A 17,076-nucleotide genomic window follows, 5' to 3' on the forward strand; every position below is an offset into this window, starting at 1 on the left:
CTGCGTTATTTTGTAGATGTACTTAAAAAAATGGTTCAGATGTCTCTGGGACTTAACTTCTGGGGTCATCAGTCCCCCAGAACTTAGAACTACTTAAACATCCATGCCCGAGACAGGATTCGAACCTGCGACCGTAGCGGTCGCGCGGATCCAGACTGTAGCACCTAGAACCGTTTGGCCACTCCGGCCGGTGTGTACTTTTCTATGCTATGAAAAGCTACTGCTACTTTTCTGATTCTTTGATAGGGGTTTAATATTATCCTCAGAGTTAGTATGTGATGATAACCACCAGATTCTCAGTTAGCTGTAGCATTACTACCATTTTAGTATTGCAGTTCTGTCCTTTGACTGTCCTCTACTCCTACAAAACTTTGTTAATTCCTATAACACATGGGACAGTGCATCTCAAACATCTTAAATGAGCTTGCTCTTACTGAAACTTTCGGCTTAGTCGTAATTTTCGTTAGCTTTGGTAAGATAAATATTTTTGTACCCTCAGTGCCACATGTATTTTACTTTCGGGTATTTATGCATTTAACGTCGATACAGAGCTTCTGTTCTGTCGGCAGTGTCATAGAAAACTGCATTAAATGAAGGCGAAACTCAGCTATAATAAATGGTAGACAGAAATGTTCAATTCTAATTTCGGTGAATTTTCCGTAGTTTGTTCTCGCGCGAGCTATTATTTTGACACTAGCGTTTTCTTATTTGGTGACCTCAAAGTGAGAATGTATAAATATTGGAGTATACTGTCTAATACAATATGCTTAATGTAGTATTGCACAGAGATGATGTTGCCACATTAAAGTTAACGTCGCAAAACGATGCCACAGCGAGGGCTCGCCGCAGTCCACAACGACATGTGGTAAGCGGCCCTGAAGACCACACACCTCCCCTCTCAACATAACATCGCCCTCACACTGAGGTCAATATGTCGTCGAGCTAGCAAGCACTCTGCCCCAGTTCGAGCCCACAGACAGAGCACTCAACAATATCGTCTAAGACCAACGATGTGTGAGGTTTCGAATGGACTTCTAGTGCTGTTCATGTTGAACATTGTGCCTCAAGACAATGTTAATGTGTATGACAGCTGTTGCTTTGTTAGTGCATGGCAGTTGTAAATTATCCAGTACTCCTCTGGCAAAGATCTTTGGCAGATTTAAGTAAATCTGCATTTCATTTATGTAATAAAGTAAATTAATATTTCATGTGTTCTAATTTATTGTGCCTCCTCAAGGAGCAATCAAAGAACTCAAAGTTATCCAGTAGCCCTGTGGCAAATATCTGTGTCAAAGGTAAGTATATCTTTTGTTCTTGTTTGTAATAAAGTGAAATAATGATTCATGTGTTCTAGTTTACTGCGACACCTCACCGAGCAATCAAAGAACCCATAGTTGTGGCTAGACGAAAGTAGTTTCACCTGGTCACAACACCTACTACCACTTCTTTTTGTATCACTCTGCCATCAGCCTGAGCAGAACAGGAACGTAGAAGTTGGCTATACCGTGAATCTTATATCGATGTGTCTCTGTGTCTCTGCAAGACGCGATACACTGCGTTAGCAGCAGAGGGCGAGGCGAAATGTAAGTCTCATTGTAACGCCGGAAATGCATATCCTCCTATTTCCATCTATTGTACTATATATTTTTTCGTTATTTTGTTACATGAAGATATGACATTTCTGCGTCTTTATATATTGTAATTGTTACTGTTTGTATATATATATATATATATATATATATATATATATATATATATATATATAAAATTGGTTTGTTTGTAAATATTATTTGTATTTTTACACTGGGTCTGGCGTAGGGAAAACTATGCTATCGAACGATTACATCGATAGGTCGTGTGGAGAACCAAAGTGTTTAGGATCTTTGGTAGTGTTAACTCTGCCGCATGAAGCACGGGCAGAGCAGAGACTGACTGGAGTAGGGCGGTGGAGCAGGTGTGTTGAGTGACGCTCCCGCGAGTTGCCACGCTTTCGGGGTTTGGCAGCATGTAATTGCGCTCGAATTGCTATGATAGTTTCTGACATGGTGTCGCGGATGGGAAAAATTAGATAGCCCACATCAAGAGCCCGTTTCGCCTGGTGACAGTGTCGAGAAGAAGGCGCGCCAACATCCAGCTTCTGCAACACTATGGCCGACAATGAGTGATTGTCGCCACCTCCTCGATCGACGACTTCAAACCTTCAATCAATCAACAAGGAAGACTAAAAGCACGTAAAGTTCTAGAACTGTATGGCAGACCTCAGATTTTCAAACTGTTGCATCACAAAAATGCAGCAACAGCATGAACCTTTGTTGCTCATTGTCCCAATTGCATTACCAAGCAGGGTCCCTTCCTTTTCCGGAATGAACCCGAGTGTCGTTGAAATTCAAACGCCAGCATTAAAAGTAATATAATTCCACTTCACTGCTTTAATTTCAAAGTTCAGTTAAAGTATTCATAGCTGGCTACAATATTTAGATTACACAAGCAGAAATTAAGAGTGCGAGATTTGTTACCATATTTTAGCTTACCTGTGACCGCAGCTCAGGTTGGGTTGTACTAAATTTTACTATTGTTAATTGGTCAGAATCATTCAATTCAAGTTCAAAGTTAAATCTCTTATTTCTAAATTGCGTGGATTCAAGTAGCTTTAAATGACTGTTGAGGTAGCCCAAGACTAACCTTATTTTATTGAATTTCGTAGTGCTTCAGAAACAAAGTTCACCATTAATTTCAGTCACTAAATTAACTTTCAATTTTCCGGTTTTATTAATTCTTTTGGTAAATTAAGTCAGAGTGTAGCGAAATTTATTACTTCTGGCAAACATTCAGTTTTCACACAACGTGTGTCAACCTTCAGTTGCCACGCTGCTAATTATATGTGCATTAATCTTTCATTTCCATATATTATGGTAGTTGTCCATAGGACTGGCGACTGTAATTTTTCCCAAATCTCAAATATCTAATTAACTCCAATAAATTTCTAACGTAACGACCGCACATTTACTTTCTTTATGAATTTTACCCTTTTCTCAAAATTAATATGCACCAATTTCATTTGCATTTTTCCTTTCATTTAGATGTAAACTTTTCCTCCCTCTTTACCGACAAATTAACTTCAGTGACGATTGCTTTTCCCAAATTTCTGTTAGCTGCACGCGGTTTAATTTTTCACTGTCATTAAGGTCGATAAGTTACGGGGAGGTTACATGATGTAAGGCCTTAAAGTTAAATATGATTTTGTAATAATGTAATAGACTGTATTGGTTGTTGTAAACTTATGAGTCGATATCCAAAGAAGGCAGCTGGGTCATTCTGCGTCAGTGGTTTTGGCTGCTGCCTCATCGTTTGTGACTGTGAAGATTTATAATTTCTTTGTGCATTTATCGAATCAATGGAGTTCAAAAATCGAGTCTAAGATATTCGAACATATCCTGCCGTCAACGTAACTGTCTAATGGGATCAGGAATTAGCAATTTAACTTTGCTGCCTTCATTGCTGGCTGCCTACATTAGGGGTAATATGACGTAAAAAGAATGTACATACGTTCAGTTATCATTTTTCATATACATTAGGTGGAATTGGAATGTTAAGATGTGGATCTGCTGTTTATGATTTTTCTGAACGATATCTGTGCAACCTCCTACTGTACAGAAGCTACATGTCACAGCAACGGAAATATCACAAAGACCAAATACGTTGTTGATCGGCGCCTATCGTTATCCTTTCGTCACGATGCAAGCAGCTGACTTCCCCAGATCGCTTTCACATTGCGGGGAGATCTATATTGGCAATGAACTGATGCAAAACACTGGGAATGAAAGCCCAGCAAGACAAACAGCTGGAGCTGTGGTCAGATTGACACTACCTAGTTAAAAGACGCGCAGTAATACTCAAACCTTACGACCCAACTACCTACACAGTAGTATATCACAAGGTGCTCGATGTCGCTGTCATTAAAATACTGCCACAGCCTGTCTACACAACAATGTGAAACACCCTCTGGACCACATCTGCACTCGCAGAGAGTTTTATAGTATGTGATGACTACTATTTTTTAATAAGTTGCACATGTTGTTGGGTGCCATCTGATATGTGGTGATGAATAAGAATATTTACATCCAAGATCACGCGGTGAAATATTCTTATTTACTCACCGACTGGTTTCGACACTCTATTTGTCATCCTCGGTTCTCCTGGAAATAATGTTACCGTTCGTGAATCTACATCTACATCTACGTGGAGTGGAACTTTAATAGTGACAACTATTTATTTACAGCTCGTACAAAATAGATACGTGGCTGGATACGGGATATACACAGTGCTGGTGACTACTTTGAAGGTCAGTAAAACTTTGAATCACGTATCTATTTTGTACGAGCTCTAAATAAATGGTTGCCATTATTAAAGTTCCAACCCTCGAACGTCTATTCACAGTTAAGTGCCTGGCAGAGGGTTCAATGAACCACATTGATGCTATCTCTCTACCGTTCCACTCTCGAACGGTGCGCGGGAAAAACGAGCACTTAAATTTTTCTGCGCGAGCCCTGATTTCTCTTATTTTATCGTGAGGATCATTTCTCCCTCTGTAGGTGGGTGCCAACAGAATGTTCTCGCAATCGGAGGAGGAAACTGGTGATTGAAATTTCATGAAAACATCCCGTCGCAACGGAAAACGTCTTTGTTTTAATGATTGCCACTCCAGTTCACATGTCATGCCTGTGGCACTATCTCTCCTATTTAGAGACAGTACAAAACGAGCTTCTTTGAACTTTCTCGGTGTCATCCGTCAGTCCCACACGATGCAGATCCCACACCGCACAGCAATACTCCAGAACAGGGCGGACAAGCGTGGTGTAAACAGTCTATTTAGTAGATTTGTTACACCTTCAAAGTGTTCTGCCAATGAATCGCTGTCTTTGGTTTGCTCTACCCAAAACATTATCTACCTCATCGTTCCATTTCAGAGTTGATCAACTAAAGTAGAACACAATACCAATGACACTAACAGAGTTTAACAAATCAATCCAACCGTAACTGAAAGTGCGATATTACAATTGTAACCACGCTCTGCTACAAACTGAAAGCTGGTAGTCAAGGGAAGGCAGGATTCGCTTACGACTGTTGACGGGGCCATAATCATTTACTATCGGTTGCCTTTTACAGTTACACACAACTTATCTTAAACTAGTAATTGCTGACTCAACAATAAATAAAAGTACCGCACGTTATTAATGAAGAAATGAACAGCTGTGTGAATAATAATGTTTTCAGCGATTTACAATTTACTAAATTACCATTAAATACAGATACAGCATATAATGTTTAAAAGCAAGCCATTGTGATCTGGGCAGTAATGGCAAAAAATTAAGAATTTTTTAAATCTCGCAGCAACTTGTAAATTACAGATATTGAAATATTAAAGGCAAGACGCCACAAACACAGCAGGAGTCATCAGACGCCAGGAATGACAGTAAATAAGTTTTTAAGGCTTACTGCTGAAATACAAATACAAAATTAGAATTTTAAGGCAAATGACGACAAACACGGCTGAAGGTCTTACACACCAGGGCCGGCAATAATATAAAAAAATTGGAAACCTTCTGTAAAACAGCAAGTACAATAGCAAAGGTTAATTAAAAAACAAGCAACTCATCACCAAACGGGAGAAATAAGATGATAGTGAACTTTGTAACAGAACCCTTAACATCCACCGAAGACTACACTGCTATATTTATTGCAGGTGACCAGAACTATTAACTAGACATATATAACCTTTAATGTAGGCATTACAAGGTATTGTAATAAATAATACAATAATAAAACACACGAACCAATACGTAAGTTCTAGTAAAATGGTTCAAATGACTCTGAGCACTGTGGGACTCAACGTCTGAGGTCATCAGTCCCCTAGAACTTAGAACTACTTAAACCTAAGTAACCTAAGGACATCACACACATTCATGCCCGAGGCAGGATTCGAACCTGCGGCCGAAGCGGTCGCGCGTTTTCAGAATGTAGCGCCCACAACCGCTCGGCCACATCCGGCCGGCGTAAGTTCCAGTACATAAAGGTACTGAGGCAGATTGTACCCGCAGAAGGCCTGGGCTGAAGGAGCGTTACACTGAACTACTGGCCATCAGACCTACTTTTACAACACATATGTCTTACAAGACAGGAATCGACCTCTGAGAAGGTCCGGCAGCCAAGAGTTGCATTCACTTCACAAGATGGTTACTCAGACTAGTGGCAGTCTAACGAATGACTAATGATAATCTTCCTGAAGCTGCCTGACGTCCGATAAACCAAATGCAACGATGTAACAACACGTCAAAGCCGGAACCGGTGGTCTGTACTACGTCCCCAGAATACTGTGTTTAGAGGGCCCAGAACGAGGAAGGAATCTCCACCACCAGCATTTGAGATATAGTGCTACAGACGATGTTGAAAATTGGGTGGGCTGATAAGATAAGGAATGAGGAGGTTCTGGGCTGGGCAGAATCGGATAGGAAAGGAACATGTGGAAAACACTGATAAGTAGAGGGCACAAGGATGATAGGACATCTGTTAATACATGAGCGAATGACTTCCATGGTACTAGAGGGAGCTGTAGAGGTCCGAAAATGTACAGTAAGACAGAGATCGGAATACATTCAGCAAATAACTGAGGACGTAGACTGCGAGTGATACTCTGAGAAGAAGAGGATGGCACAGGAGAGGAGTTCATGGCGGGCCGCAGCAAACCAGTCAGAAGACTGACGACCAGAAAATAAATAAATAAATAAAATTAGACGTACACTGTTGTAATAATGATTTCAAAATTCTAAAATATTGCAGCTCAACTGAAAAAGAGTTTAGGACTCTTTCTAATTTTTATAGTAGTGATCAGCCAGCCACAAGAATTGAACAAAAAAAATATTTTTGCTACTTTCTTTCACTACCTAATTTTTAATACGCTGGTGTGCGAAACTTAAGGTCGAAAGTAACTTTAATATGCTTTTTCATCTGCAAGTAACATAGCTCGATGAAACTTGGACCATACAGAGAAAGAACTGAAAGAGTATAGTACAGAAGGTAATTGAAAGAAATACACAATGAGACCAACAGGAATGTGAGGTGGGAACACACAATGCGCCCACGAACATTGTCGAAGATGATCGTTTTGATGGACCGGGTATTATGGTGTAGAGAGGCATGGTACTGCTTCGGACAATGTTATTATGGGATTTTACTTTTTCCTCACGTGCGTCTTTTCATGGCTGCGTTCAGTCCTGACGGCAGTTTTCTGATGAAAGTGCGTAACCGCATCGAGCTGTGCAGATGGAAGAGCTCTTAGAGCGAAAATCTTCTCCGGCATTTGGATAGGTTTGTCTGTTATCCCGACTTCAATTCCATTCAGCACGTATGGGATGCGTTGGGGAAAAGTATTACACCACGTCCACATGCACCAACATCTGTCCAGCAGTTGTCATCCGAGCTGGTACAGGAATGCAACACCCTACCAGAAGAAATCTTCATCAGCCTTCTGGCCAGCAAGGAAGCATGTCACAGCGCACCCATAGCCACCCGTGGTGATCATACACCCTGTTAACAACAATGTCCCTCCTTTTGTAATCTCCAGGGAACCACCAGAAAGGAGAGGTAATTTCACTGTAATTGGTGCCTTTGAACAAAAATGTCATTTCTGTTCGTCTTTCTTTGTTATTCATTCACTTATCTTCTGCACTGTACTGTAGCAGTTCTTCTGCGTATGGTGGTAGTTTCATAGAGCTGTGTTAGTTTGAAAGTGACACATCAAGAAAAAGTTTTCACGATGGTGTATTTCAGCTCATACAGCATCTTCAACCATTGAGGCTTTGTACCTGAATGAGTATATGTGTATATTTCTGCGTATGTATGAGATCCACATCAGAGGCTTTCACGTGTTTTAACATTTGTCACAAGCGCTGATTACCTCTCTCCATTGTTAGTGGTCAACCAGCACCCACTTTTAAGGCTTGTACAACATTAATGGATCGTCCATTGAATATTATTTTATCCCATGTCCACTAATGTTGTTTTAAGGATAGTATACGAAACATTTTATTATCTTTTTAAGCTCACTAGTCTAGGGAAATTATTACGGGCTTGACAACACAGATAGTGACTGTGTGAACACAACAACACCGACAACTGACAAAAACCGCGATGGAATATTCTGGGTCGTCATCAGCAGCTCTAACCGCTGATGAACTCTACATCAGCGTTACCGGAACACTTCATCCTGCAAAGGTAATATTGTTGGGGGACACGGATTGGACTCACAAACACACACAGCCAGTGTAGCATGTCTAGAATCCTGTGCTTGAGGGCGGCGCGTGAGTTACCAAGGGACTTTCACACAGCGCAGAAGCAGTAAGACACGCGCGTTTCCCCTCTCGGGCAGTTTTCGAGAGACTGCACGGTGGTCTTAAGAGAGAACATGGCAGTCACAGAAGGCATTTGTACTCAAAACTCATCGTCGCATCAATACAAGAAGGTGAGATCTATTGGCAATGTAATCACAGCCTGAAATATAATGGTAGTAGTAGATCATAACAAAAGACCTATTTGTAATTCACTGTATAACGGCCCGACAAAATGAATGCAAATGAAATGAGAAACAGAAAGTTTGCTTACTACACAGTAGTCAGGACACAGAGAAGAAGACCTTGCTACCACTCATTGATGGTCTAAAGTTCTTGTCTGGAGTGGCAAAATCATAGGAATAAGTACACCATTATGTATCCTGGTATATCTGAGATGAATGTAATTTAACCTAAATCGCAGCAATCCAGAGCCCTTCAAATAAAAAGTGTTATGATCTTTCGCTGATCATCATTCCCTTCGGGCACTGTCACGATACCCTTGTGAGTAAGATCGAACTATTTATTTGACATTCCTTCTCCTTTCTCCACGAAGAAGCATACTATGTAGTACGTGCCATACCACTTTCCTTCAAAGGAATCAGCGCTCGATACTCGTGAAGTACCCGGACGCAACACACGTGTCAAATTTAAACTGAGGTGACAAGAGTTATTGGATGACAAATGACATGGGATACCGATATGCACACATGCAGATGGCGCAAGTGTCGCGTACGCAAGCTAGAAAAGAGCAGTGCATCGGCGAAGCTGTCACTTGTACTCAAGTGAGTCATGTGGAAAGATTCCCGACGTGATTATGGCCGCAAACGGGAACTAACAGACTTTGAACGCGGAATGATAGTTGGAGCCAGGCGCATAAGATATTACATTTCGGAAATCGCTAGGGAATTCAATACTCTGAGACCCATAGTGCCAAGAGTGTGCCGGAAATACCAACTTTCAGACATTACCTCTCTCCACGGACAGCGCAGTGGCCGCGGCTTTCACTTAACGACCGGGAGCAGCGGGATTTCCGTATATTTGTCAGTGCGCACAGAAAAGCAACAATGCTTTAAGTAATGATGTTTGGTGATGATGATGTTTGGTTTGTGGGGTGCTCAACTGCGCGGTTATCAGCGCCTCTACAAATTCCCAACTTCTGCTCAGTCCAATCTCGGCAGTTTCAAGAATGGTGATGAAATGATGAGGACAACACAGACACCCAGTCATCTCGAGGCAGGTGAAAATCTCTGACCCCGCCTGGAATCGAACCCAGAACCCCATGCTCTGGAAGCGAGAACACGACCGTGATTCCACGAGCTGCGTACTGCTTTACGTAATGCCAGAAACCAATATATTAAGTACAACTAACTTATCCGTCAGCACAGTGTAGCGAAATGTGTTAATAGAATATAGGTAGCAGACAATGGACGCGAGAGCCTTTGCTAACAGCACGACATCGCCTGCAGTACCTCTCCTGGGATCGTGACAGTATCGGGTGGACCCTAGATAACTGGAGGAACGTGGGCTGGTCAGATGAGTCCCTATTTCCGTTGCTAAGAGCTGATGATAGGGTTCGTATTCGAGTGTAGCGCGTACCTCACGAAGCCATGGATGTTGTTGTTGTGGTCTTCAGTCCCGAGACTGGTTTGATGCAGCTCTCCATGCTACTCTATCCTATGGAAGCTTCTACATGTCTCAGACCTACTGCAACCTACATTCTTCTGAATCTGCTTAGTGTATTCATCTCTTGGTCTCCCTCTACGATTTTTACCCTCCACGCAGCCCACCAATACTAAATTGGTGATCCCTTGATGCCTCAGAACATGTCCTACCAACCGATCCCTTCTTCCAGTCAAGTAGTGGCACAAACTTATCTTCTCCCCAAACCTATTCCGTACTTCCTCATTAGTTATGTGATCTACCCATCTAATCTTCAGCATTCTTCTGTAGCACCACATTTCGAAAGCTTCTATTCTCTTCTTGTCCAAACTATTTATCGTCCATATTTCACTTCCATACATGTTTACACTCCATACAAATACTTTCAGAAACGACTTCCTGACACTTAAACCTATACTCGATAATAACAAATTTCTCTTCTTCATAAATGTTTTCCTTGCCATTGCCAGTCTACATTTTATATCCTCTCTACTTCGACCTTCATCAGTTATTTTGCTCCCCAAATTGCAAAACTCCTTTACTACTTTAAGTGTCTCAATTCCTAATCTAATTCCCTCAGCATCACCCGACTACATTCCATTATCCTCGTTTTGCTATTGTTGATGTTCATCTTATATCCTCCTTTCAAGACACTATCAATTCCGTTCAACTACTCTTCCAAGTCCTTTGCTGTCTCTGACGGAATTACAATGTCATCGGCGAACCTCAAAGTTTTTATTTCTTCTCAATGGATTTTAATACCTGCTCCGAATTTTTCTTTTGTTTCCTTCACTGCTTGCTCAATATAGAGATTGAATAACATCGGGGAGAGGCTACAACCCTGTCTATCTCCCTTCCCAACCACTGCTTCCCTTTGATGTCCCTCGAATCTGGTTTCTGTAAACATTGTAAATAGCTTTTCGCTCCCTGTATTTTACCCCTGCCACCTTCAGAATTTGAAAGAGAGTATTCCAGTCAATATTGTCAAAACCTTTCTCCAAGTCTACAAATGCCAGAAACGTAGGTTTACCTTTCCTTAATCTATTTTCTAACGTATGTCGTAGGGTCAGTATTGCCTCACGTGTTCCGATATTTCTACGGAACCCAAACTGATCTTCCCCGAGGTCGGCTTCTACTAGTTTTTCCATTCGTCTGTAAAGAATTCGCGTCAGTATTTTGCAGCCGTTACTTATTAAACTGATAGTTCGGTAATTTTCACATCTGTCAACACCTGCTTTCTTTGGGATTGGAATTATTATATTCTTCTTGAAGTCTGAGGGTATTTCGCCTGTCTCATACATCTTGCTCACCAGATGGTAGAGTTTTGTGAGGACTGGCTCTCCCAAGCCTGTCAGTAGTTCTAATGGAATTTTGTCTACTCCCGGAGCTTTGTATCGACTCAGGTCTTTCAGTGCTCTGTCAGACTCGTCATGCAGTATCATATCACCCATTTCATCTTCATCTACATCCTCTTCCATTTCCATAGTACTGTCCTCAAGTACATCGCCCTTGTATAGACCCTCTATATACTCCTTGCACCTTTCTGCTATCCCTTCTCTGCTTAGAACTGAGTTTCCATCTGAGCTCTTGATATTCATCAAGTGGCTCTCTTTTCTCAAACGGTCTCTTTAATTTTCCTGTAGGCAATATCTATCTTACCCCTCATGACGTCCTTACATTTGTCCTCTAGCCATCCCTGCTTAGCCATTTTGCACTTCCTGTCGATCTCATTTTTGAGACGTTTGTATTCCTTTTTGCCTGCTTCATTTACTGCATTTTTATATTTTCTCCTTTCATCAATTAAATTCAATATATCTTCTGTTACCCAAGGATTTCTACTAGGGCTCGTCTTTTTACCTATTTGATCCTCTGCTACCTTCACTATTTCATCCCTCAAAGCTACGCATTCTTCTTCTACTGTATTTATTTCCCCCATTCTTGTCAATTGTTCCCTTATGCTCTCCCTGAAACTCTGTACAACCTCTGGTTTAGTCAATTTATCCAGGTCCCATCTCCTTAAATTCCCACATTTTTGCAGTTTCTTCAGTTTTAATCTATAGTTCATAACCAATAGATCGTGGTCAGAGTCCACATCTGCTCCTGGAAATGTCTTACAATTTAAAACCTCGTTCCTAAATCTCTGTCTTACTATTATATAATCTATCTTAAACCTGTCAGTATCAACAGGCTTCTTCCATGTATACAACCTTCTTTCATGATTCTTGAACCAAGTGTTAGCTATGATTAGGTTGTGTTCTGTGCAAAATTCTACCAGGCGGCTTCCTCTTTCGTTTCTTACCCCCGATCCATAATCACCTACTACGTTTCCTTCTCTCCCTTTTCCTACTGACGAATTGCAGCCACCCATGACTATTAAATTTTCGTTTCCCTTCACTATCTGAAAGATTTCCTTTATTTCATCATATATTTCTTCAATTTCTTCGTGATCTGCAGAGCTAGTAGGCATATAAACTTGTACTACTGTGGTAGGCGTGGGCTACATATCTATCTTGGCCACAATAATGCGTTCACTATACTGTTTGTAGTAGCTTACCCGCATTCTTATTTTCCTATTCATTATTAAACCTACTCCTGCATTACCCCTATTTGATTTTATGTTTATAACCCTGTAGTCGCCGGCCGCGGTGGTCTAGCGGTTCTAGGCGCGCAGTCCGGAACCGCGCGACTGCTACGGTCGCAGGTTCGAATCCTGACTCGGGCATGGATGTGTGTGATGTCCTTAGGTTAGTTAGGTTTAAGTAGTTTTAAGTTCTAGGGGACTGATGACCACAGATGATAAGTCCCATAGTGCTCAGAGCCATTTGAACCATTTTTTTGAACCCTGTAGTCACCTGACCAGAAGTCTGATTCCTCCTGCCACCGAACTTCACTAATTCCCACTATGTCTAACTTCAACCTATCCATTTCCCTTTTTAAATTTTCTAACCTACCTGCCCGATTAAGTGATCTGACATTCCAGGCTCCGATCCGTAGAACGCCAGTTTTCTTTCTCCTGATAACGACATCCTCTTGAGTAGTCCCCGCCCAGAGATCCGAATGGGGGACCATTTTACCTCTGGAATGTTTTACCCAAGAGGACGCCATCATCATTAAACCATACAGTAAAGCTGCATACCTTCGGAAAAAATTACGGCTGTAGTTTCCACTTGCTTTCAGCCGTTCGCAGTACCAGCACAGCAAGGCCATTTTGGTTAATGTTACAAGGCCATGTCAGTCAATCATCCAGACTGTTGCCCCTGCAACTACTGAAAAGGCTGCTGCCCCTCTTCAGGAACCACACGTTTGTCTGGCCTCTCAACAGATACCCCTCCGTTGTGGTTGCACCTACGGTACGGCCATCTGTATCGCTGAGGCACGCAAGCCTCCCCACCAACGGCAAGGTCCATCGTCCATAGATACAAATTCTTAACATCGCACTGTGCAACCTCGCAGTTTTTCCATAATGGTGTTGGCTGTGTTTACATGGAATGGACTGTGCCCTTTGGTCCAGCTGAGCCGATCATCGACTAGAAATGGTTTTGTTCGGCTACTTGGAGACTATCTGCAGCCATTCATGGACTTCAAGCTCCCAAACAAAGATTAAATTTTTATCGATGACAGTGCGGCATGTCTGAATATCCTGGACTGTTCGAGAGAATTATTTGGCCACCCAGTCCACCCAACGCGACTCCTTTCGATGATTTATGGGGCATACTCGAGCTGCCAGTTCGTGTACAAAATCCACCAACGGCAACACTTTCGGAATTATGAGCGGCTATAGAGGCAGCAGGTCTTAAAAGTTGTACAGGGTAATTAAAAGGAGGTCCGACATGATATTAGGACGTACCCCTTGACTATTGTCACCTCCGTGTATACCAGAATCACGGTGGAGCAACGATGGGTACTTCCCTATTACGACACGAAAACACAATTTTGCATGAGACACCATCGATTCCATCCTCATATATTTCCTAATTTCCGAGTATTGTAATTTGTCATAAACTACTTATTGGAGTTTGGAACATGAAACGCAGATGGCTTTGCCCATTAGACATCTGTGGTAATAGCAACACAGACAATTAGGTATTTATCTGAAAAAAAGCAAAGCTGACTCGAATATCCGTGAAACTAATGTACAGGGTGGTTACAATTAAAATTTTCGCTGCTTGAGAGAGCTCCTTTAGAAAGCGAGCGATCGTAAGACAACGAAACATTGTGAAAACGTTTATAAGAACATTCGGAAGAGAAATAACGAATAAACCATTGAAAGAACAAATTTGAATGGCCACGTGGGAGGGTAACACTTGTTAATTGCGTGCCAGGTTTACTTTGCAGGTTACAAAAGTTGTGATGATCATCTGTATCCACACCAGCCTGGAACCACACTAGATGCTATGTCTCACTTAGTGAGATGCCTGAGAAATTACACGTTCCAGATCAATGAGAGAAAGGATTATCACAACTCAACAGGATTTTGGCTAAAGAAACATTTCATCTTACAAACTTAATACAAAACTCTCAAAGAAATCGGTAGGCCTTCGGGTAGAAAACAAGTAACTAAAACGAAGGGACTTAAAGACTACTCGAATGAAGTTAACCACTGGAAGGAAGGACTACGTGCTCTGCAGCAGCTGGTCGAATATACTTCCCGTAGGCGACGTTGGACAGGTCCGAAGTCCCGCAGCAGTGGCTCCAACCGGGCTCAGATTGAAGAGCTGATATTAGCCGACACATTAAGTTGGCCCAGAGCGTCGGTGATGAACTGCCGATGTACTGAACTGCGCCGATACAACTAGGTGTTGCGTGAAGGTATACTTCTGGACCTAATTACGTGACTCGGTCGAGCAAAGTAGTTCGTCAGCGAGAAGGACCCCTTGTCTTGCCGTCCATCGCTTGGAATGTGACACACACCGGCGGGCGGAGTCCTTTGGGGCGACACCTTGGCGGTACGCATATGTGCGATGTTCCCCCGTCTGCAAGGTTGCCGGTCCATCAGGCGTACTACTGCTATATGGCACTAGAGACAGCATTTCACAATTATTTGCAGTACTTTTCAAACGGTGAACCATGGAATGTTCAGCTATTGTGACACAGCTAGTGCACTGCTTTCAGATCGCACATTGCACCCAGCATTTTAAGCCATGGCAACAGTAACTTCTACAACAGTTTCTGGCACAATTGGCTGTCAGCTTCTACCAGAGGTAGTATCAAAATCGGCAATTAATTCGAACTTCCGAATCAAGTAACTCAACCCCGGTGTAGAAAGAAGACACCTCAGTGTTTTTTTAAGGCGTCGACACTCGTGAAGAGGAGCAGCTTTACTGCTGTTGTTTTGATAAAACAGCTTCACGAGTAAAGGGCTGCTGAGATTGTCCAGACCCATGTTGACTGTCTGCAACTGTAATGAACACTGGCGCTTGCGTTTCAACCCTACGTCACTGTACCAGTATCGGCGCCTAACGGCAAGTACGACACTAACGCTACTAACAAGGCAAATAAGGTAGCGCACAATCTGAAAATCATTTCTATATAGTTGGGTACCCGTATGTTAAATAGTTTTCCATCTATACTGGCTCAAGTACTGAAGGTTTAATTATAACCACCCTGTAGGAGTGACCGAATACACGGCGTGCAGTCACAATTCATATGGATGAAATCCGACGAACTGCATCATAAGCGGTTACAGAAATACATGTACAGTCTTAGACATAGAAACTGACCGCCGGCCGGCCGCCACAGAGTCTAAGTCCGAGTCGTTTACTTAAGGTGGCCAATAAAACTGACCGCCCCTGACAACTCTAAGTCCAGCCATCTGCACAATCTGGCAACACTGTAAGATGCGGAAGTGTTAGGAGGAAGTGTTGTCTACTTCCGAGTTCATATTGATGGAGTGAGCCAGTGGTCCTGCGGTAATTGTTGCGCCTTCTAAACTAAGAGTCGCATGTTCGCGTCCAACTGTTTTTTTTAACACATTTCAGTCTAAAGTTATGGGTCTGATTGAACATCTAAGACAATTCGCTTAACAATCTACCCACCCGCAATAACAAGTATTCCAGAAACAATTCCGCAGGACAGTTCGTGGCTGTGTCGCGATCATAACAGCTTACGCTCGAGCGTTTCCTCGCGCTGTAGCAGCTACCGGCCACCGGCCAGACGCCACCCGCCGCCTGAAATCCGGCGCCGCCCATGTGAAGGCGGCGCCACGCTGTCAGTGTATGTATCAATGCCATTTTCGAATTTGATATTCTAGTTATCATTTTGCAGCTAAGCATTGGATTTTGCATACTTGAAAATCATGAACTACAGATAGTCATTGTAAAATTGCGTCGCAAGTGGAAAAAGGTGCAGCATCTGCAACGCAACGTTTACTTTTGGAATAACAGAGGGGTGAATGTAGAGGAGGCAGCTAGAAAGATTTGAAATGTGCGTGGAGCAAGTGCTTTTGGGGAAAATACACCAGAAAAAGATATTCTTGTTTCAAAAAAGATCGTTCTGGTATGAATGATTTTCCACATTAAGGAAGTCTCGACTACTGATGTATGTGACATTTTACCATTTTACCATCATGCGACATTTGCATTCAACAGGCAAAGTTCAGAAGTGTGGTGTAGGAGTACTGCATGCTCTAATTCGAAACAACAAAAATCAGCGGAGTGACTATTATTGAACGTCATTAGGTCGCTCATCGAGCATTCCTTTGTAGTACTGTTCCTGGTGACGTGTTATGATGCCTTTATCGCTAACTTCCTAAGAAGAAATGAAAGGCTGAGCCCCACCTAAAGACGTAGACTAGAGCAAAGAGTAATGTGAACGTAATATTTTACATTTGATAACTCCATAAGTGTGTTTTGGACTACGAATTCTGCCCCTAGGGGTGTGTGCTACACAGCTGGAATTTGTTGTCAACAACTGAGACACCTTTCGGGCGCAGTGTAAGGAGGTCGAGCAACAGAACTACATCACCCGTGCTACTGCATGATAACTCAGTCTGTTGATTTGAGAAACAAAACTATCCAGGAGATTGATAGGA

The sequence above is a fragment of the Schistocerca americana genome, chromosome 6 (assembly GCF_021461395.2).
Source record: "Schistocerca americana isolate TAMUIC-IGC-003095 chromosome 6, iqSchAmer2.1, whole genome shotgun sequence".
In the NCBI taxonomy this organism is placed as follows: domain Eukaryota; kingdom Metazoa; phylum Arthropoda; class Insecta; order Orthoptera; family Acrididae; genus Schistocerca; species Schistocerca americana.